We start from the raw sequence: 24,190 nt of genomic DNA on the forward strand, positions 1-24,190 counted from the left end.
CCCCTACGAACGACAACCCTCAGAAGTCGAAACTTGTGCGAGCTTAGGATTAACGAGGACCTACCTTTTAACGTGTGATTCCTAACACGGGTTGGACGATAGCAAGTGAAAATCGATCGTTCAGCCTGGAACTTGAACCACCGACCAACACGGCAGTCAATTCGAGTGAGTGAACTCCTCAGCTTCGAGTACTGAGACCATAATATTGATGATTTCAATCTTCTTGACAACTCTTCAAAATAAACTAACAAGGTATTTTCGGAACAAGAATTTACCTTGGCTTTCATTTTCCAGTTCAAAAGGTTTCTGTAAGCGATTTCTTATTCTTCTCTTGATGTGCTTGGTACCAAATTATTGCAAACATCTATTGCTTTCTGAACAATTTCTGGAGATGTATTTTCCAACTCTGAATCTTCGTATTCCATTATAATCAATATTTAATAAATCTGAACTATTTATACTGTAACAATCCACAACAAAACTATTTTCGTTGGGTAAGTTGACAGCAATAATCATGCAGTTCTTCGATTTTGTTGTTATGGAAACGCCGACAATGGGCTACTTGGATATTGCACGCGAATCGTCGGCGTAGCGTTGTCAACATGGAGAACGTGTCATATCAATCTGACATGTAACAATTCATGACTGACTTGGGTTATCGTGATAACAGTGAGAAATTATTTCTCACTGTAATGGCGGATATTTCTTACTGCGTGAGAAATCTTTCGTTTTGGACGTATGAAAGCGATGAGAGAAGTAGCATATTGTATAGCATCCGAAGAAAAAAATCATTTCCCCATCACAAACAAGAGATTATTACGAAGAAACAAAACATTAATTGGAATAATGAAGTCAAAAACTATTTTTATTTTTCATATTCAATACCCTGTATTTTTGAAACGGTGGATTTTTGGAGATAATTTCATTTACAAATTATGAATTATTCAACGAGAGAAGCACTATTTAGTAGGGGAAACCTGGGTAAAGTAGATACCCCGGCAAAGCGAATATTGCCTATGACTCCCAAATAGTTCGTTGGCCGGCCGCCGTATTGTCATAGCAACGGTCGCTAGTTGCCACTCCGTGCGCGGCAATCACTTCATGACGTCATGACGAGTTCACATCGCACTGCGCCAGTGACCGGAAAGAGTGTGTTTTTGTAAAAAAAATATTAATTTACAGAGGTAAGTGTTTCGTTTATAACTATAATACTATTTGCGACATGTTTTTGTTATGAGCAGGATTTAATGCATGAGTATATGTATAGCTTTCAATTATCCGTAGACAACGAGTTTAGATGCTCTACTTTCTAGTAATTTGGAATAACCTCAAAAATGTATTTGAAGGGCAAAGCGGATTGGACAAAGTGGATATCGTATTCACTTTGCCTGGTCATGACAAGTTATACCGTTTTATGGAATTATGCACTTTATAGTGTTTTTTTTATTACAGATGGCGTATAAATATAGAAAAAGACGACACAAGGATCCTGGAGTAAAGAAAACATGTAGGCCGCTATAAATTTGTCTTTGGCGGGGGTATCGATTGAAGGGACGGCAAAAAAATATGGGCTAGCTTACGCTACACTATATTAACATGATCTATAAATGATCTTTTCTATCAATTTTTGCCTAATAAATTAGTTATGTATGCTGATGACGCTACTATACTTAACACCGACCGTGTTCTACACAATCTCACAAATATAGAGGATGAGGTATTAGACTCAGCTGAACACTGGTATTCTGATAACCTGCTGACTCTGAATATAGATAAAACGCTGAAAACAAACTTCTTCAGCAATCATACGTCGAGTAAAGGTGATACCGTTAACCTTCTGGGAATAACACTGGATGACAATCTAGCCTGGGGTCAACGTATTGACATTCTGTGTAAGAAAATCTCCACCTATATCTTTGTTCTCCGCAAACTAAAAACATGTACAGATCGAGAAACTCTACTCAGTACTTTTCACACCCTCATTCAATCACATCTGAATTATGGTGTCATATTGTGGTGAAATTCAACGCATGCCAGTAAAGTGTTTATTATACAGAAAAGAGCGCTGAGAGTTATGGCTAATGCTGAATACAGAGATCATTGCCGTCCGCTATTTGTCAGGTATGGTATCATGACAGTGCCTTCATTATATATCTATCATACTCTTCTTTACATTCAAAAACATAAAGACATATTCACAACCAGTTCGGATTTCCATACTTACAATACAAGAACAAAAGACATTTTACTTGAGCCTCGATATCGTCTAGATAAATCGGCTAGGAATTCTCCCAATATTAAACTTCATAATAAATTGACTGAGAAGACAAGAAATCTTGACAGGATAAAATTTAAATCTGCGATGAAAAAATCTCTTTTGCAATACGGTTTTTACTCTGTTAATGACTATTTGATTAATGATTACTCTATATAGCCAGCTAGTCTAGACATTAAAGTCAAACCCTCTCATTTATTTAATTTATATAATGTATATGTGTAAATTTTGTGTGTTGTAATGTTATACACAAATAGCTGAATTTATGCCAGAAGTATACTTGTTTTTCTAATCTGAATGTTAGATTAGTATTTATATTTTCAAATCTTTTATTGTAACCTAGTACTAAGGAACTGACTTGCTATAAATGTATCTTTGTACATAATGTAGTAAAATAAACATCTATCTATCTATCTATCATGTCAAAAGTGAAATTGCTTCTCCACAGTTACGTCGATTCTGTCCTATATTCACGGAGGTTCAAGAAAATGAAATGGTGACCTATCTACAACATTTGGACCCAGTGTTTTTTGGTCTTACTCGGGATGAATTTATGAGTCTAGCATTTGAGTATGCGAAACTCAACCATTTACAGTATCCTGAGAGCTGGAATAAACATAACAAAGCACGTCATACTAACTTGACTTTAAAAACTCCAGATTTGACGTCTGTGGCACGGGCAAAAGGATTTAATTGCCGCGAGGTAACCGTGAAGTGATTATTTTGTTTGTGGTATCTGCAATGATTAGTATTGTAGCAGAAAAGGTTTTTTCAATATGTTCCTTCAATTTTCGAAATTTATTTATTTTTAAGTCCAACTTTCTTTGTTTGTGATAACTGTAATGATGAGTATTGTAGCAAAAAAATATTTTTTCAATATGTTCCTTTAATTTTCAATGTTTGTTTATTCATGAGTTCAATTTCTTCGTTTGTAATAACTACAATAATTAGCTTCGTAGAAAAAACAGTTATTTTTTATGTTCTTTTAATTTTTGATGGTTATTTCATTTTAAATGTTTAGTTCCATGACAAATAATGTTGTTCGCTTTGCCCTAGCACTGAATCCACTTTACCCGGGGTGCTGGGCAAAGTGGATATTCGTGCCATTGTTGAAAACTGGCATTATATCTAATAGTTTGATTGATATTTAGAACAACTGTTATTTCATTATGTCAGTTAATTGAGTGACGACTTAATTTGAATATTCGTTTCAATTTCTCCAGTTATAACTAAACGACAATAATCAAGAAAAGCTCAAGGTATTCACGTGGCTCGGGTTTCCCCGAGCCACTCCTGGACACTCCTGAAGAAGTTACTGTAAATTTCATTTATTTTTATTTTATTTTATTTATACAAGATCCACCCCATTACAGAGTGAAAATTTCACAGAAAAAAAGAAATATATAAAAATGTAAAATATTAGTATATTATGCAACGATCATGTAATGATGGTTATTAAGACACGAGTATTAACCGGGATACGAAACGAGCCGAAGGCGAGTTTTGTATGGTATATGCGGGTGTATTAATAACCATTACTTGAGAGTTGCATACGCTATTTTTTCTAAACCCGATAAATAATGAGAAACTATAAATATTATATTTGTATTGAACACATTTACAGTAATTAACTCATATTTTTTTTAAAAAACACAAACTTAATGGTATTATCATGGATATATGAAAATTATAAAGATTCTAATTATATTTATATTGAATATAACAACTGTAATTAATCTCATCTTTTAAAAATATTGGAGTCGATGGTATTCCTTCTATATCGCTGTTTTCAGACATTTTGATAATATAGGTAGGTAATATGAAAACTTATTTTGACAAATAAAGCAATTAGTTACTTAGGTTAGAATCTAGGACAAACAAAGGAACATGATTCTTGATTGAAAAATTATGGGTTTCTATTGGTTGATAAGCTGTATCGTTATGAAAAATCTGTATCATAATGGATATCATTATGAAACGGATTATGGTCATATAAGTGTGAAAAATCTGTATCATAATGGATATCATTATGAAACGGATTATGGTCCTATAAGTGTATTGTTAGAGTACGGGTGTAGAAAAAAACTAATACGCTATGGAATGTTTCTACAGCACACAACTATAGAACATTATAAAATACTTTGGGATATAGAATTGAAATTGAACTTGTTACTACTTCATGTAAACAATTACCAACTTAAATTATTCAATGATTGTTTAAAACGACCATAAGAGACACCAAAAATACTGATGTTTTTGTCATCTAACAACTTTAGGGTTCTTTCCAAGGGTGTATGTTCGCCATAATTTGTATGATGAAAGGGTATATGAAATAAATGGCTGTGTCTAAGATTCATGTTTGGAACATGAATGTTGACAGATGCAAGTAATTCAGGACAAGTTATTAGTCCATTGAGCAGCTTGAATGCATAGCATAGATCTGCATGAATTCTTCTGGTTTGCAATAGTTTAGGCCCCATTTTTTGTAATATACTCGAATAGTGATGGTACTGTATTTGAAGACCCATCTTGAAAGAACAAAATCTCAGGAATTTATTTTGCACTCTTTCTAGAGACACACAGTGCACATTGTGAAATGGAGACCAAATGATACATGCATATTCTAACTTAGACACCACTAGAGCTAAATGAATTCTTTTTAATGCTTCAATGGAAAATCCTGAACAATGACGTAAAATGAGACCCAGTGTTTTGGATGATTTCACACTAACTTGGTTTATATGGTTTACAAATTTGAGTTGTTCGTCAAAAATGACCCCCAAATCATTTATAGAGGAAGTGTATTCTAAGTGCTGATCATTTATGTTGTATGATATATCGAATTTCCTACCAACTTTTGAGAAAGTAATGAAATGGCATTTATTTATGAATGTTCATGAATGGACACCATTCATAAACTTTATCTAGATCATCTTCAAGGAGAATTTGCTCATTGTATGATTTTATCGGTCTGAAAAGCTTCAGGTCATCCGCAAACATCAAAAATTCACTGTTCTCTAAACAGCGTCCTATGTCATTCACAAAAATATTAAGTAACAGGGCTGAACAATGTGATCCTTGTGTCATTCCAGATATTACTGATATATCACTCGATTTACATCCTCCAATTTTAACCTGTTGTGAACGACCAGCCAAAAAACTACCGAACCAATTTACCAAATGTTCTGTAACCAAAATTTCCGATCTTCTTCAATAGAATATTGTGATTTATTCTGTCAAAAGCCTTGGAAAAGCCAGTGTATATGGCATCCATCTGACCTCTACCCTTCTTGACATTCAATATGTTTTGCTCGTAGATGAGAAGATTAGAAACAGTCGACTTATTTCGAGAAAAGCCATGTTGGTTATTGATCAATCTTTCCCTACATGAAAAGTTAAGTTGATCTGAAATTATACTGTCAAGTAATTTTGGAATAGATGACTTGCTGCACACACTTCGATAATTTTGTATATTTTCCTTGTCACCCGATTTGAAAATTGGAATAATAAAGCTGTGTTTCCAATATTTTGGATAAACTGCCTGATCTAAGGAATTCTTGAAAAGAAGGTACAGAGGATGAGTAATGGAGTATATCAAATTTTTTAGGAAAATATTTGGAATTCCGTCAGGATCTGAACTGAGTTTGGGGGGAATTTTTGAAATTTTCTGGAAAATCATCGAAGCTGATATACTGGGATTAGAAATATATGAGTTAATATTCAAACAACGGTGATCGTCAAACTCACCATGAGAATTGTCGTGCACTGTTGAGAAATATACAGCAAAACATTCTGCAATTTGTTCCTTATTTGTTGCAATGGAATTTTCATAATACATTGTAGATGGCAAACTACCATGAGATTCCTTGTCATTTATAAACTGCCAAAAATATTTTGGATTTGGATTGAGCTTGGCATCAACGCCTTGTATGTAATTTTCATAAAAAAATTTTGAATGTATTTTGAAAGCACTTCTCAAGTCAGAGAAGACTTGATAATCTTGATCACTCCTGCTGAGCATAAAATTTTTGTGGGCTAACTTTTTCTGCTTCACCAGGTATCTTAGATCTGCATTAAACCGTTTGGGAAAAGTGAACGTTTTGAATCTTTTCACTGGTACAAACAAGGCTATTGCCATATTCAAAATGTAATGGAATTCAGTGGTTGCCTTATTTATATCGGCCAAATTCAGATTATCATTCCAATTTATGGCATTCAAATAGTTAGTGAGACCTTGGTAATCTGCATTTCTAAAGTCATAATAGAAATCTGTGTATTCTAAGTTATGAGTCGTTTCATAATTAAATATATTGAAAGTATAACTCACATGGTGCATGATATTTAAAGAAAGAGGGTCTATTGGTGTCACTATTTCTATGTTGTGTTGAAACAGGTGTATTGAAACAGGTGTTTTGGATTCGTGAATTGTTTACTGAAAATCACAAAATGAATTATTACTTGAATATGGTTCACATTTTTCCAATTTATGTCATTTTTCCACCTCCTGAAATTCCGTATATTTTCGAGACACTGATATTGAATCATCAAAACGTTCTTTCAAGTGTTATGCAGGTTTCTCAGTATCAATGCTATCACTTCACAACCCAATCGAACTCAAGTATTCGTCACTGTGATCCACTCTTTTCGAAATCGGATTTGTATCTTATATCCTTTTCAAGTTATATGAAGAATCCAGCTCAATCTGTTCTGAAAGAAGCAGACAAAACTAATCCGGGAACAAACACTCGTGGAACAAGAATAGAATAATAGATTTATTCGCCGGAATATATCAAGATGTCGAAACGACTTGTAATACAACACACCGAATTATTCCGTTGTGTGTCGAGATAAAACTCTTATGAAGGTCTCAAGTGATTTTTAATAATGAGAACTGAACGTTTTGGCTTTCTATTTTTCCATTTGTATACAAAAAAAGGTGAATCTTTCAAAGAATGGAAAAAGCAATTGATTTCAAAATAAACTCTTCAGAAAAACTTGTAGATCATGCATAGAAGTTACTTACAGATACAAACTGGAAGGAAAATATGCCTCCTCGAAACATCTACTTCCATGTTAACATTGAATTACACGATTGCTTCCATATCAACATTGAAGAATACAAAAAACAATTTTTACTATTCAGTTTCTAGTCCGAAAATTCGTTATGAAATCGAATCAGATATCATTCACAGGATTGCTACACAATACATTATATGAAAGAGATGAAATTTCACCTATACGGAACACTGTCATCCTCAATGGCAAACATTTATGTTTCGGAATGATACTCTTGCCTCTTCAGCACCAATATCCCACATAGCAATAGATATTCCAGGAATATTTCATGAATATGCAAACAAGAGATTTTATCTAGTGTGTATGATACAAATCAAAAATGTAACAAATAGTGGACATAACACTCCAAAAAGGGGGGCAAACCGCGGACACGTGTTTCTGGCTATTGGCCTCATCAGCGCGGTGTAGTCATCTTTACACTTGGCTGCACCACGCTGATGAGGCCAATAGCCAGAAACACGTGTTCGCGGTTTGCCCCCCTTTTTGGAGTGTTATGTCCACTATTTGTCACATTTTTGATTTATATTATTTATATATATATATATATATATATATATATATATATATATATATATATATATCTTCTGGAGAATATTCCGTGGAAGTGCTGCTGGCGAACCTTTGATACATTCTAAGAATGTTCCTAGGGAATATTCTTTGAATTTCTTGAAATATTCTCTGAATATGTAAGGTATATTCTATTAAGAATATTCCAGTAATAGAACCCCAGGAATATTCATAAAATATTCGGTATATTCTAAGTTTATTGGAATATATAAAAGGAAATCACCATAGGATCTTCTTCAAATATATTTTATGAAATATTCCAAGAATGTGATGAGTGAATGCTATTAGGAATATATACATATATATATATATATACAGGGTGATTCAAAAGTACTTCGACAAACTTCAGGAGATGATTCCTCACAATATTCTAATATGAATTGTACAAATAAATAAATGTCCGGAAACGCTTCGTTTCCAAGATACAGGATGTTGAAGTTTTATTTTTATATTCGTTTTTTTAAATAACTTTTGAAATACTGAACTTAATTAAACGAAACTTGGTAAGGAAAAATATTCATAACTATCGGGGTTGATTTGAGTCCAATTGTTGAATTTGCTGTTGATGAGTTTCAATATACGAGATCTGTTAAAAAATAAGGTAAATATCCAAATTTCGCGGCCTACGTATATGAGACTAGAGATTTTTTTTATTTTTTATGTCGGTACTCTCGTCTAGAATATATGTTTAGCATGTTGAATTCTCTGATTGATTCGGCCGTTACTTGATAAAGATCCATAGTAATTTCACAAACTACACCTAACCGATATGATCTCCACAAACTTTATTGAAAAAATATATCACAACATGTTTCGCTAAACATTAGCTTTTTCAAGTGGTTAATACATCAAATTATCCTTACATTCATATTCATATACTACAGGACTACCTGTAAGAAATTACCTGAACCTCTACATCTCGTTCCTGCTCAATTATGATTACCTGAAGCATATTGCCTCACATCTACATCAATAATAATTCTTTCTCGGTTTTGAAGAAAAAAAGTTCAATAATGGTGATCTATTCAAATCTAGTTGGTCATTCATTAGAATTTTTGAATTTTTAAGTTTATTAATTTCCATTGCTTCCAAATGATTCAGTTTCAAACCTTCATTTTCAATGTGCAAAATTTCGAACCCTTCATTAAAGATGTGATTTTCTTCTAGAAGATGATTTTAATATGTTGAATTTGTTTTCTTATTAACATAGCTCTTAAGATGTTCCTGGATTCGATTCCTAAATGTCCTACCAGTTTGACCAATATATATCTTAGGGCAGGTTCTACACTTTGATTTATATACTCCTGATTCCTCGAATTTGGATGTTTTATCCTTATTGTTTCCAACTAGCTTTCCCAACGTATTACTTGTTCTATATGTAATTTTAATATCTCGATTCCTGTAGTATATAAATGTGAATGTAAGGGTAATTTGATGTATTAATCACTTGAAAAAGCTAATGTTTAGCGAAACATGTTGTGATATATTTTTTCAATAAAGTTTGCGGAGATCAAATCGTTTAGGTGTAGTTTGTGAAATTACTATGTATCTTCATCAAGTAACGGCCAAATCAATCAGAAAGTTGAAGAAAGCTACGACTAGTTTCTTGACCTTGTGGTACTCCAAAGTTAATGCTTCAGTGTGCCATAACTAATCAGAATATCTGGTTTTTCAACATTTGCATCAAGAAAGAAGTGTTTCCAAGATTCATCCAACTGTAGTTTGTGAAAAAACATGTTGAATTCGTTGGTGTTTTGCGTGTTCGGCTATAAAAAAGTGGGTCAAAGAATTTACATAAAATTTGATACGAAAAATAGAATCAATAAGATGTCCAAAACAATGCTGGTAGTGTGTCTTCCTATCGAACAACATATTCATATATAACGAGCTCAAAAATAATCAAACGCTAAGATATAACGTTTGTATCAAATGTAATTGGTTGAGATATATGCAACTCTATGATTTTCAATAAATCGTTCAGCTTTTTCTCCATCATTTTGACTGTTTGAAGTGCAGTTTCGAAGATTCACAAAGACAGCATCATAATCATATTGTATATCAGAATATATTTCGTATGTTCAGAAACCAAAGCGGCAAATGAATCTCATTTCAAAGGTGACTCATAAAAACGTTTCAGTCCAACAATCCATATGAGCTCACGTCTCAACCGTCTATTTTTCTTCTGGAAATTATCAGCCTCGGTGTGTAATAACAAAATCTGCGATTTTCCGACCGAAACGAAAACTAGAGGTAATAAAATAACGTAATAACCGAGAGAACCTATAATGCGTCGAAATGATGGAGGGTGCAATAAATCCCGAGCTATTTCATATGTATGAAAAATTACGGGGACATTTATAGTATGAAGTTACTGCAAGAGAATTGTTTCCAGGCCGCGTGATCTATCAGTATGATTGTCCGGTTATTTTTACAAAGTACGGAATGATTTGGGGCGGATAGGGGCGGTTGTTAGGAAAGTCTGGCGCCTGGAATCCGTCGCCCCAGACGACTGGGGATGAATCAGTGTTCCCAATTCGGTTACTACGTTGAGTTCGGCGAGAAAAACCCACATAATTCCACACTTCATCAAACGGATTTTCGATATTGTAGCTACGAATGAGAATTTCTCTATACATAGATACGAGTAGGGTGTAAACTTGAGCAAATGTCAAAAAAAGCTCGTCCAGATTTTGCTTCCGCTAATACAACCACTGCAAAGAAATACTTCATCTTTTATAAAGAATTCAGGACATTTTGTCGAATTACTAGAGACAATGGATGTCAATTAAGGAGTAGGATCAATTAATCAGTTTCAACGTGGCAAGCCTTCATACTAACATTCTTGTCGATCAACTCTCCAAAGTGTTGCAGGGGAAGCTATCCGTGTAACACGAGGACCTGGAAGATAGAACGAACTTACCTATGAAAGTAATCATAGACTTACTAGAATGCTGTGTACGGAACTGCTATCTCCAACTAAAGGACGAATTCTTCACGCAAGATGAGAAACTGCCAATGAGATGGCCACTTTCATCAGTTATAGCCATCATATATATGAAGTGGTTTGAAACTCTTGCCATGGAAGACGCCCACAAGAAGACACAAGACTGGTTGAGATACGTTAACAACACCTTCATGATATGGAACCATGGAAATAGAGAATTAGACACCTTTCCGAAGTATATCAACAGCGTAAGACATTCCGTCACCTCCAGAATGGAGAAGGAAATTCCACAACGAACTGTCTTTGGTGGAGAGGACCAACACCATGTGGGAAACATCTGTTTATATTGAAAATCTACTCACATGGGACGGTATCTGAATCACGAATTCAACCACCATCAATCTACCAAAAGAGGAGTCATCAAGACTCCTGTTGAACGTGTTTTTGGGTTCTCTAATACAAAGGCAGGTCTCGAAAAAAAACTAGGCATCAACAAAAAAGAGTGATGGTGGAACAGACTGGTTACAAAATAGTTGCTCCAAAGTAATGATGGAGCAGATTTGGCTAGAAGATAGAAAGAGCCTCACAAAAACTGAATTGGAAAGACCACATCAAAGATCTCTCTACTAAGCTGTCTAGCACTCTTTTCCTGCTTCGTAGAATCGATGAATTTGTTTCCTCTTATGTTTCGAGAGCAGCTTACATGGGGTTATTTCAGTCTAAGCTGTCATACGGATTAGTTTTTTGTGGACTTTCAGTTGATTGGTAGAGGATATTCATTTTACAAAGAACGGCTATTAGAATCCTGGGAAGAGCAAAAAGAACTGACAGCTCTAGACCTCTATTTAAAAAATTCAATATATCAACCATTAAGGCTCTATATATATATTTCAATGTCTTGTCTATATCAAGACACAAAACAACACCCCTCATGTTAATCGCAACCATGAATATTTGACTAGAAATGGCCACAATCTTCTTATGCCGCAACATCGACTGGCAATTACTCATAAAAGCTTTTTTACTATGGCGATAAGGCTCTTCAACCACCATATATGAGAAAATTACATATGATTGAATTCAAAAAAAAGTATAAAAGGGCTGCTGGTTGATCTCTGCCCTTATGACGTAAGTGAATTTTTCGACTGCAAGTTTTAATGCTTTTCCTTTTTAATGTGTATGTATTGTGTATGTATCAATGTTTTGTATGTGTAATGTTTTGTATTAATGTATGTTTTGTATTACATTTATCTACCTTGACAATGCTAAATCTTTTATATTGATAATAAGCAAATAACAAAAACAAAAGAAGAGAAGCCGTCACATCCAGTGCTTGCCCTTTCCTATGTCAGAGGATTGTCGAGAAGGATAAGAAAAATCAGTACAACAACAGAACCTGCCTTAGATCCGAAAACACCATCCGTAGCAGCCTTAAGAAAAACAGGCTACCAAACGAAGACTGCGTTTTAAAGAGCTATATTTACTTGTAAGTGCCACAAATCATATATCAGTGGAACTGAGAGGCTTTCAAAAGTCCACATTGTGGAGCACTAGAGAAGAAACCAGCGAGGAGCGAGGAGAAATCAGCAAATAAATAATAGCAGAGCATGTTCGGACTCATCAACATTACATCAAGTGATTCCAAGCCGAGATCTTCCACAGGGAGAAGCACTGGTTCAAAAAGAAGTTCAAATACACTGCATATATGTTGCCAACGATGCATTCAGCCGAGCACTTTCGAACGAACAGGTAGAATCGAAACTGAACGTAAGTGTGAAAACTCTGATGGTGAACTTATTTTTGGCAGAGGATTGACGAGAGCTTCCTTCCATAACTGGGGAAAATAGGAGTTTTGTATACAAGAGTTAATTATATATGTTATATGTGGCACAATAAAGGGGCAGCATAGTATTATTAGAGTAATATTAAGGTTATCACACCCAAATGCCTTAGACTTAATACCTTTCAAAGTTTGAAAAACAAATTCTTCATTCACCTCCACGAATGTTAAAAAATGTGGCGATTTTCCAGCAGTATATTCAACTAGTAAACTAGTGCTTGGCTGGCGAGAGTTTTTACATGAGTCAACAAAGTACCGATTGAGTGCCTCAACGTCCTGTAGTTCTTCTGATAAAGAAGCATTGTTTTTCTTTTTAATGTTCAGTTCTTTCAGTTCTTGCCATTTTTGTTTTTGATTGAGTTTTTTAAATTTATAGTTCAGATACGCTTTTTTTTCGGCCCTTACAGCAGCAGTGACCAAATTTCTCATAGTTTTGTAATGTTCTCTATGTTCCACCATTTTTGTTAACCGATAACGATTGAGTGATTCATTCCTTAGTTTTTGCATTCTGCGAATATTATCTGTAATCCATAGACTATATGGTTTTCTTGTGTTTTTTACATATCGAACAGGTGCATGATGGTTGAAAAGTTGCAGTAAGTTATCTGTTGAAAAAATAATTTTCTGTAGACTCATTTTAATTAGAATAATTTTTTCACTTAATTTTGAGTTATTTTTGTTCAATTTTAATATTCAGCCCAAGTCGTATTTTTTTATATATCTGAGAAACATTCATGAGTAATACATATTTGTTCATTCAATGGTTTGAGTTCATTATTGTTATCTAAGGTGTGGTAGTATCAATAATAGATGTTCACTCCAGATATCAGAATCATTTTTGCCGTCAATCAGGTCCGAGTATATTTGGTTCCATTTCGTCAATCAAAAAAGTGAGGTTTCGACGTAGGGATCGTAAAAATTCGTAGCATGACAACTCACGAAATAATATAAAATTGGTTTTTTACCCACTTTTGGGTGATAACATCAGACAATCAACGTAATCAATAATAAAAATTTTAAACGATGTAATGTTTGCATGCCCACATAGCCTCTCATTCAAGAAATATATTCTGCTCGCTTAAAACTTCACCATCTTCTCTCAAGGAGTATCGCGAGTCGGAAGTTTTAATTTCCGCATTCAGAACTTTTAAAAGCAATTTCAGTTTTATTAATTTTTTCACCGTGATAACTGCTTTGTTTTAACATACACTAATTTGAGAATCTCGAATGAATAAAAGAGCAGCATAGAGTTTCTTAGCAGACAGTAATTTCATCACTCCTAAAAAACTTTTCACGAAAAGTCATGCTGGAATAAAGCACAATCTTTCGTATAAAAGTTAGTTATTGGATGAAACAATCGAATAGCGAGTTGGATATCATGTTCAAACCAACATAATATAATCTTGGTATCTCGTGTCCCATTGTTTTCACAATTACGAAATGTGTTTGAAATTTTCTTCTGAATACTAGAATTACTTTTATGTAATCAAGAATGAATAAATTTCAAGTGTAATTCAATGTCCGTCGATGTATTAGCCAGGGTACTTTTGGTCAATTGGTAATTGAGAAATCATTAATGATCACTGTGTTAGATTCAAATACGAAAGTGATCTGAAGAGTTTCCGATCTAACAAAGATATGAGCCATTTTTTTTTCAGTTTTTTCTTTCAATTTTCCAGCATAATCTGCTGTGAATCCGTCGAAATAGTTCTCAGCGTTTTTCTCTGCAGAATAAGAAATGTTTGAACAATATCATCAAACCTTTGACTTTTTTGGTGAACTTGTCATTTTTAAAGGGAACATTTCCCAACTCCCTTAAAACAGGGAAAATCATCCCAATTCATAAAAAGGGTTCAACTAGCGAAATGGACAACTATCGTCCCATAACAATAACGTCAAGCTTCTCAAATATCTTTGAATATTCTTTCCTTGAACGGTTGTTGGAATTTTTGGATGGTTTTAATATTTTAAGTGAAAATCAGCATGGGCTTAGAATTAATCATTCAACGAATACGGCTGCAATTTCGTTCTTTAACCAAGTTATTGAATATTTGTAATCAGGAGAATGCCCTGCTGGGGTCTTTTGTGATCTCAGCAAGGCATTCGACAGTGTTAATCATCAGCTTTTATTATCGAAGTTGTACAACTATGGAATCAGAGGCTCTGCTTTTAATTGGATTTCTTCCTTCTTAACTGAACGTACTCAGTATGTACAAATTTCGGAACGTATTTCCGGAGCAAACACATTCGTTAATTCTGAAACTAAAGTGGTTAACGTGGGAGTTCCACAAGGGTCTATATTGGGGCCAATTTTATTTTTATTGTATACCAATGATATTGAGAAATACCTTACAGGGATCCCTGCTACCATGTACGCTGATGATAGGTACTTCTGTGATAATATCGGACAAGGATGAAATTGCAGCACAACAGAAATGCGAACAAGTTCTCAGTTCTATAAACGAGTGGTGTAGCCTAAATTCTTTATATCTGAATGCAACAAAAACCCAAATCGTCAAATTTCATAATTGGCAAAAAAATTGTCTTTCATTAAATGTTTGCATTAGTGACACCTTAATATGTAACATAAACGAAGTAAAATTTCTCGGACTAGTTGTCGATGAAAATATGAACTGGAAAAGTCACTGCACTTATTTGAATGAAAGATTGAATTATTTATGCTATTTGTTCAGAAGTCTCAAGCAGGTTCTGGAGGAGCCTCAACTACTATCCTTATATCACTCCCAAGTAGCATTTCGAATCAGGTATGGAATTTGTTTGTATGCCAACTCCACTTCAGTAAATGACGTTTTTATCAAGCAAAAAAGAGTTGTAAGAATTGTGGCCGGCGTTTTCTCCACGAACTCTGCTAGAGGACTGTTTGTTAAATATAACATATTGACATTATTTTCACTCTACATATATGAACTTTGTAATTATGTTGATGAAAATAAAACTAAATTCAACAGAAATGCAAACCTGCATGACGTTAACACTCGTCAAAAAAATCATTTTCACATTCCATTTTGCAAATATAAAATCACTTATAACTCACCTGATCATATGGGGCTGAGAATCTATAACAGACTACCCCACGATATAAAAAATGTCAATGAATGTAGGAGATTCAACAAGATATTGAAAAAATTTTTAATTGAAAAATGTTTTTGATCATTGGATGAATATTTTAATATGTAGTTGGTGATAAGCCTGTTACTGTCTAGCTTATCAATCTTTTTACTTTTTACTTTTTTACCTTTTGTTGTCCCAACTATTCCTATACATATTGTACTATGTCTTTTGGAAAATAAATATTATTATTATTATTATTATGTTCACCAAGGTGATTGCCTGTTCATTTAACGATAATCTTTGTTTTCCGAACGCAATTTTCAAATGAGTAAAACGAGTAGAAGTAGCTTGAGGCTAGGTCTGGTGAGTGAGGAGGATGGTCACCGCTGACGTGTGAGACGGTGCGTTGCATTAGTGAAACTGATTTTTTCCGCAAATGTGGCCGTTTTCGCAAGTTCAGCCTTCAACTTGTCGAGTAATGATGCGTAATACATCCCAAAAAACAGTCGCCATCTCTATCCCAGCCGAAAAAAACGTTTTTGCTTCTTTGGAGTCGGTTTCAGCTTTGCAGTCCACTGTTTGGACTCTATTTTATTTTTGGGCGTATAATTGTGTATCCAAGTTTCATATATACAGTTATTAATCGGTGCCGAAACTTGGATTTATTGTGCCTGAATTGCGCCACGCGGCACCTAAAGCGCAGACAGCTTTCTCATGCTTGAATTTTGATTCATATGTGACAAATACGTTTTTTCGACATTTTTATAACCTCTGCTATATCTCTTACTTCAATTCGGTAGTTGTCTAGCCCCATTTGGTGAACCATGTCGATGTTTTTATTTATTTATTGATTTACAGCTTTGGCAACTCAACAGAACAAAAGTTCCAATTATAAAGTCCCACATAAATTACAAGACTAAAGATAATTATTCACAAATAGAAATAAAAATACAGTTACCCTACCTAGTGCATAGTATGTTTCTACAAGAAAATCTTACTTTTGAAAGTTAAATTGTATATTTATTGCATACGTGATATTGGAGCGTTCAAGAAATAATTACTACTTGCTGGAGACAACTTGAATAAATCACTATCGCGCATGGAATAAACATTCTTTGCCAAACAATATTCTGAATCGATTTTATTGTTCAACGATTTACTAAGAAAAGTGACATGGACAATTTTCCGTCTGGTTTCTAGTTCGTCAATTTTATATATTTTTAGGCTAGAAGTATATGGAGGAAAACTTTGATTCAATCTGAATCTGAAGTTTAGGAAGCGTTTGAACCTCTTTTGAGCCTGTTCTATTCTATTTATATATGTTTGATAAAAAGGAATCAACACTATTGTTGCATACTCAAGGTGGCTTCGAACAATGGAATTATATAAGAGTATACAGGTTTCGGGTTTTTTGAAATCTTTACAGTTTCTGACTAAGAAGCCAAGATTTCTCAGTGCTTTTTTGACTATATAGTCAGTATGGTTTTCAAAAGACGATTTTAGATCAAAAATGATGCCTAGATCCTTCATTTGTTGAACTTTTTTCAGAGGTGAACCGTCTATCTCGTAAATGTAATCAAGGTTCTGTTTTTTTCGAGAAAATGTTATAAAAGAGCATTCATTAGAATTGGGATGTAACTTATTGGAATGACAATGATTAGATAAACGATCGATGTCTTTTGGAGAAGTACTTGTTGTAATTTTTGCTCTATCGGAGAATAAATTTTCAAATCATCGGCGTTTAATAGATAATGACTATGTTGAAAGCACGAGCCAATGTCATTAATAAAAATTGATAACATCAACGGTCCCAGGTGTGATCCCTGTGGGACACCGGAGAAATTTCAGGTACATTATCATAAAGTTTCACGATCTGAAACCTATTACGTAGGTAGGATGAAATCCACCTCAGCAAACTGCTGTGCACACCGAAACTCCAACTTGATGAGCAAGGTACTGTGGTGGACCTTGTCAAAAGCCTTAAAATAATATGTGCCGATGGAATAGACCACTTTTTAGAATATATCCCCAGGGTATATTTCGAAATATTCTTTACGGTGTATTACTAGAATTTTGAATTATCGTATGATAACGTATTCAAATGATTCGATATTATTATAAACAAAAATATTTGAAGATTTTAATCGAATGCATAACCTAATGTATATATCTCTTATAGTGTTAACCAGTTTTTGAACTCATCGCGAAGATTCTGATGAATTACTCCAACTATTGGAAACGACAAATAAATTCGAATGGTCCAATGAATGAATCAATTGCATTAATAAATCAGTTGATTCTCATCTTATTCTTTGAATTTGAAATTATTCAATTAGAAAGCGACAAATCCTAGCAACAGAGAAATGGGGAAGTGCAGTATTGAAGTGAACGTTTTTCATTGGTCAATTGAAGTGTAGCGCGCGACAGTCGCGAAGCTCTGTGGAAGCGGCTGTCCCTTAACGCTTGACAGCTTTGCTTTGAAATCGACAATTGATTCAACATGGCGGTTGGCATTGGTGTTATTACCAAAGTATCATTTTCTCATGTTTAGTGTTCCATTTATAGTTTGAGGCTATCGATTTTGCAGTACAGCGAATAGTAAAGTTACATATTCAGTCTTTGAGAAAAGTAAGTAAAAGACAAAAGTATCGATAAAAAAGTCATGGTGCTCAACCTACAATACCTCATTTCAGGCCTGAGGAGAGTTTGTCTGTGTGATTTGTTGGTTTGACTGAGTACATGTTTAAACGAGAGTGATTTCAATTGTGTATCTAGAGAAAAGTAAGTGAATGACACATTCTTCTGAATCATTTGTTGTTTTCATAATTTTATTCATTATTTTTCAGAATATTATCAATATGCTCAAAAGGAAAAGGAGTGGTACCTGACCAAGAAACTGAAAACGTAACGAGTACTTTTCAACAACGGGTATGCAAGTTTCTCTCCAGGTCATAAAAAGTAGTAAATGTTCATGAGGAACCTATGAGAAAAATATCTATTTGATTTTCATTACAATTTTGTTTTGCGACTTTCAAATAGTGATGATGCGTTCCAGATATCAATAATGAAAGACTGGCTGATGCATTGTTGGACAAAAATCAGGAAAACTCTTCTGGTGAGCAAAGTTTGGATAACTTTAAGTACCTAACTAAAATTCATTGAAGAACCCATCAAACACTCATATAAAATATCTACTTCATTTGTGGGTTTAGTTTTTGAAGTGAGAAACCTATATCTCGCTCATTTCTTCTTGTAATACATTTCTTCTTTTTCAATGAGATGATATATTTATTATTTTTCAAGTAGTTCTGATAAATTCACAGAATTGTTATTTCAGGGTAAATTTTCGTTTTGTGGACACCCGGCGATTTTGAAAAATTTTTTGACTGTACTGTACATTTATTTACAAGCATTTTACAAGTATTTATTCACTAGGTCACCTTTACACCTTATTCCTCCTTTTTTGACACTTTTCACTTCAATAATCAACATTCTTCTTTTAAAAAACTTAATTCAAAAACGAATGCTTCTCCTGGTGACACTCTTATATTTGTAGGTTAGATACTACTGACATTTCAGTCGGTTGGTATTTGTCGTCACCTACTATTTCAAATTCGTAGATTTGAATTTTTAGTTTGACGTGAGAGAAAAATACAAAATGAATTTGAACGAAATTCATAATTTAGTGAAAGTAAGAAATAATTTAATTCTATATTTGGTTCAAGTAGAAGTGTTTGCAGCAACAATACGTTGTACTAATTGCAATGAAGAGAGCAAATTAAATTATGACACTTTATGGTATAGATGCAATAGAAAGCGGATTATGAAAATACCGAAGAAGAAAAAAGCTCAGTACAATTGTTTGTAATTTTAAGAAAAGTGGCAAAAACCAATTTTCGAGCTGAAGAATGAAGGACAAAAACCATTGATTTACTTTAGGAATATTGACTGCATCAGTCGTACCAACCATGTCATTAACCTAAAAAACGTAAAATACAGTGATATGTAACCAAAAAGCAGCTCCGTACATTTTTTAACATTTTCATAAGAAAAATGTTAATTATTGAAGTGAGAAGTGCTAAAGAAGGAGGAATAAGGTGTAAAGGTGACCTAGTAAATGAATGCTCGTGTTTTTAAATAGTTTATTCGGTGAAAAAGAAGGCTGAAAAGTTGCCCTTTTCTGAACTTTGAAGGGCCGTAACTTTTTGAGCACCGCTTTTTTCTTTCGGATTCGTAATCTACGCATTAAAATACGTAAGTACAGTCAAAAATTTTTTCAAAATCACCGGGTGTCCACAAAACGAAAATTTACCGCATCAAAAATGCAACTAATTTAAGACATCCAATATTCCTAGAATATTTAAAAAATATTTTTGAAGAATATTCTATGGTGATTCCCTTTTTTATATCCCTACAATAAACTTAGAATATTCCGAATATTTTATGTATATTTTTCGGGTTCTATGCCTGGAATATTCCTAATAGAATATACCTTACATATTCTGGGCATCAAAGGTTCGCCAGATGCACTTCCAGGGAATATTCTCCAGAAAATACATATATCCATGGCATATTCATAGCATAATACATTATCCTTGAATGTATATTCATGAAATATTCCAGGAATATCTATTGCTGTGGGCAATTTTGCCCATTTCCATAAAAACACTCGCATCAACTCACTCAAACGACTGAACAACAAAATTGACCAGCTTTTATTCTCTGTTGCTGCTATTTCCATGTTGAGGTAGGAAAGAATTCAACCAAACATGAAACACTGAAAGCGTTGTTTTTCGAGAGCCGATGCATGCGGGATGGCCGTTTCTTCATCCTCCAACAATGATCCAACTGACAGTCCACCACAATTTCTAAATACTATTGGTTTCAATGGTTTAACCATCAATATGTCGAAATATCGTAGTCCCAATATTGATATTTTTTTCACCCACAATGTGAATTGTTGTATAGAAAAAACTATTTTCCCAGTTCATGGAAAGTTCCTATCGTCAGACCCTCAACCAAAGTGAATGATTCCGAGGAATTTTCCGGAATTATGTGCAAAGTTGAAAATTGTGGAAAAGGACATTAATTAGCAATTCATATCCGATATAAATGATAACAACATTATTCCTGAATGTCGATGTGATGTACTGTTCGGAATCCTTGGTGTAGTAATGAATATTACTGGAGGTTTATCCCAACACCAAACCATGATCATCTTCAAGAGGAAGATTGAAGAGTTTAATCACCCACTTGAAGATGAACACTCAGTGATCAAAATACTTGTCGTCGAGGTGTTGAAATAACGGTTTGGTGTTGTGATGAAACTCCAGTAATATTTCTGAATGTCAAGTAGGTTTCCGACCAGGTTATAACACATCGTCAGCTTCAATGCAGATTACAGATGATACTATTAGCAGTATCACAGCACTAATAACCCTGGATTTTCCAAAGGCTTTCACTACGATCAATCATACTTTACTTTTTTTTGAACTGAAATGTTTCGGTTTTTCTGATTATACAATTTTTCTTATAAATTTCCACTCATCAAACCGCAGCCAGGAAGTAATTAGAAACAATAGTATGTCAACTAGTTATTGTTGTTGTTGTTGGGAGGATGTGCGAACACATACTCTCTTTGGCAACCTTGAGGTATCTCACGGTGGCCTCCGTTTTGGAAGGTGCCGTGACCTTACTGTCGTTGCCGCCCGCCGCAGGAAGTGCCCTTGCTGTTGGAGGTGGAGTGGGGGAGGAGGAGGGTGCACTTATAGTAGCTGCCAGTCCTACCTCTTTCGCTCACTTTCTCCTTTTAGCCCAAATATTTTCAAATTTAAATGCAAAGAATTGGCCATCAGTTCAAAATTTTATCGACAGTGATTTCAGATCAATAAATCGCCTGGAAGCTGAGCTTGAGTTCAAACTCCATTTATAGTATACTATATTACATTATACATCATTATATAAAATAATGAAATGCAAAATTCCTTCGACTCTATAGAGAAAACGAATACCTAGGTCGATGCTTCATTCAAAATAAATTTCTTTCAACAGCCAGGATGAATTATAAAATGAATCCGTTATTTATGAATTATTCACTATTTTTCATGTTTTTTAAACTTTTTTCAATTGATAAAAGTGGTAGAATAGTAGTAGGAGAACTCAACTATCATCACAGTGTAACAATTCATTGAAAGAATTGAATTTTATAAGAAAAATCAACAATAATACCAGTTCATGTATCATCTACTTCTTCGAAGTGTATTTATGAAACCAGTCAATTCTTTGAAACTTTCTGAATTGTTATATAGTAAAGCACTGTATATCCAAAGCTAAACATTTGTATCTTTTTCCCTCTTGAAGAAAGTTTGAAATATCTCTCTTGGATCATCACTATCATTACACAGGCGAAACTTTTTTTATATGCTCGTAAATTATTGCTGTAATTGCTGTACTATAGATCACTGTTTCATGTACATATTTTGTATTTCATTAAAAATGATTTTATAATACATGACTGTTCAATCATACAAGTTAGGTCAAGTGTGAGAATAGCCTTTGGCTGAATTTTGCCTATTTAATGTACAGAAAGAAAATAAAGACAGTATATTAATGTTAATATTATTATTATATAATCAAAACATTCTTGGGATATTCAAATTATTTCCATTTTTTTGAAATTCATCGTGTTCGTGAAGTAAAGTGTACCTCTTTTAGGGGTTCAAAATAAGCCGATTCCCACAACTTTCTGTGAGTTCCTGAAACTGTTCGTGCATCCGAAACTATTCAATTTGTATAACTCTTTGTATAATCATCTGATTTGGAATGCATTGCCAACAAGCCCGTAATTGCATGCCAGCGAACTCAGCATTTGTGAAATTTACCTCGATAGTTATACGTGTACAGAAAAATCAGTGCCGTACATATTATTATTTGAAAGAATACCTAGTCTAGATTCCTGCAAGGAAGCCACTGTTTAAGACTCAAAAAAATAATTAACTTCATCTGCTGATGACATCGACTTGCTTGCTGAAACGCGCATCGAAAAGAGTATTGCAGCTCTACCTTGAAATACGAGGTTTCTTCAAAACTTGTAGAAATATTCATTCTTTCATCCATTTATTTTTTGTCCCCTTCAATGTAGTCCCACTTCAATATAATACAATTGTCTCATAACGATTGATGAGATTAAAACATTAGCTCTCCTATGCTGTACCATTGAGACGATTGAACTTTTTTTTCGATATCATTACCATACACCCATGATTTGTCACCAGGTATGGCCCTCCTAAGCAGACTGGATCGCCGTTGACGATATTCAAAAACTCACGATCTATGTTTATGCGACGACTTCTTGGTCAATATTTAGCAATTTAGGAACGAACTTCCCTGCCACATGCTTCATGCCCAACTCTTCAACTCCTCTCCTTGTATCATGTAAGCAAAAGTTATCGAATATCTTGATCTTATTATTCTCATAACACTGCAGTTTTTCAGATTGAATAATAATTTATTTTTACAACCATTCTACAACATAACAGTTTCAATTTTTTTTAAACTTTGACATGATCTGCAAATAATAAGCAGCTTGAGTACTTGAGAACTGAGGGCAATTCATTTATGAACATAACAAAGAGTAAGAGTCCCGAATGGGAACCTTGTGGTACTCCAGAATTAGCTTCACATTTTCCGAGGTATTTCCATTATCTAGATCTTCAGATGATGTGGTGCTGTAGGTTTTTCCGGGTTCTCCTGCAGCTGAAGCGCCAATTAATTTCTATTGTTGTTTTATAATATCATGATTGCATTTCTTAATAAAATGGTGATTTTCAAGATAACTTCCGAATATTTTGAGTGTACTATCAGCGAGTCCAAACTCATTCAACTTTGTTAATAGGTCATCGTGATCAACTTTGTCAACAGCCATTTTGAAATCAGTAAATATTACATCGAGTTGTTACTTACTTTCGAGTGTTTCATTCCCTGCAGAAACAAAGCTGAATTTGTATTGACAGATTTTTGGAAACGAAGCCATGTTGCTGAGGCATTATACTATTTTCGAAATATCCATTCAATCTTGAATATATAATTTGGTTCGAATAATTTAGAAGGTGCTAGCATTATTGAAATTGTGGTTTGCGAAAAAACAAAGTTCTTGCGGGCGACACGAAATCGACTGCTTCGGATTCTCCTGCACACTCTCAGAGACAGCGGAAATGTTTTCAACAGTGGACTCAAATTCATACACTACATTGTGAATAATCGTATCAGTAGGAGGATTATGACGACCGTAGAATGGGTAAATGGCGCAGTATGTTGTCCGAACAAAAGTCCTTTTGATAAAACAATATTATTATTAGCACGTGTTGTCAAATGCTTTATCCGCCCATGCTGATTTGGCAAAACAGACTAATTTAAT

This window comes from Leptinotarsa decemlineata, unplaced genomic scaffold (genome assembly GCF_025532065.1).
Source record: "Leptinotarsa decemlineata unplaced genomic scaffold, Ldec_3_MD MMD2_tig00000576_RagTag_RagTag, whole genome shotgun sequence".
Taxonomy (NCBI): domain Eukaryota; kingdom Metazoa; phylum Arthropoda; class Insecta; order Coleoptera; family Chrysomelidae; genus Leptinotarsa; species Leptinotarsa decemlineata.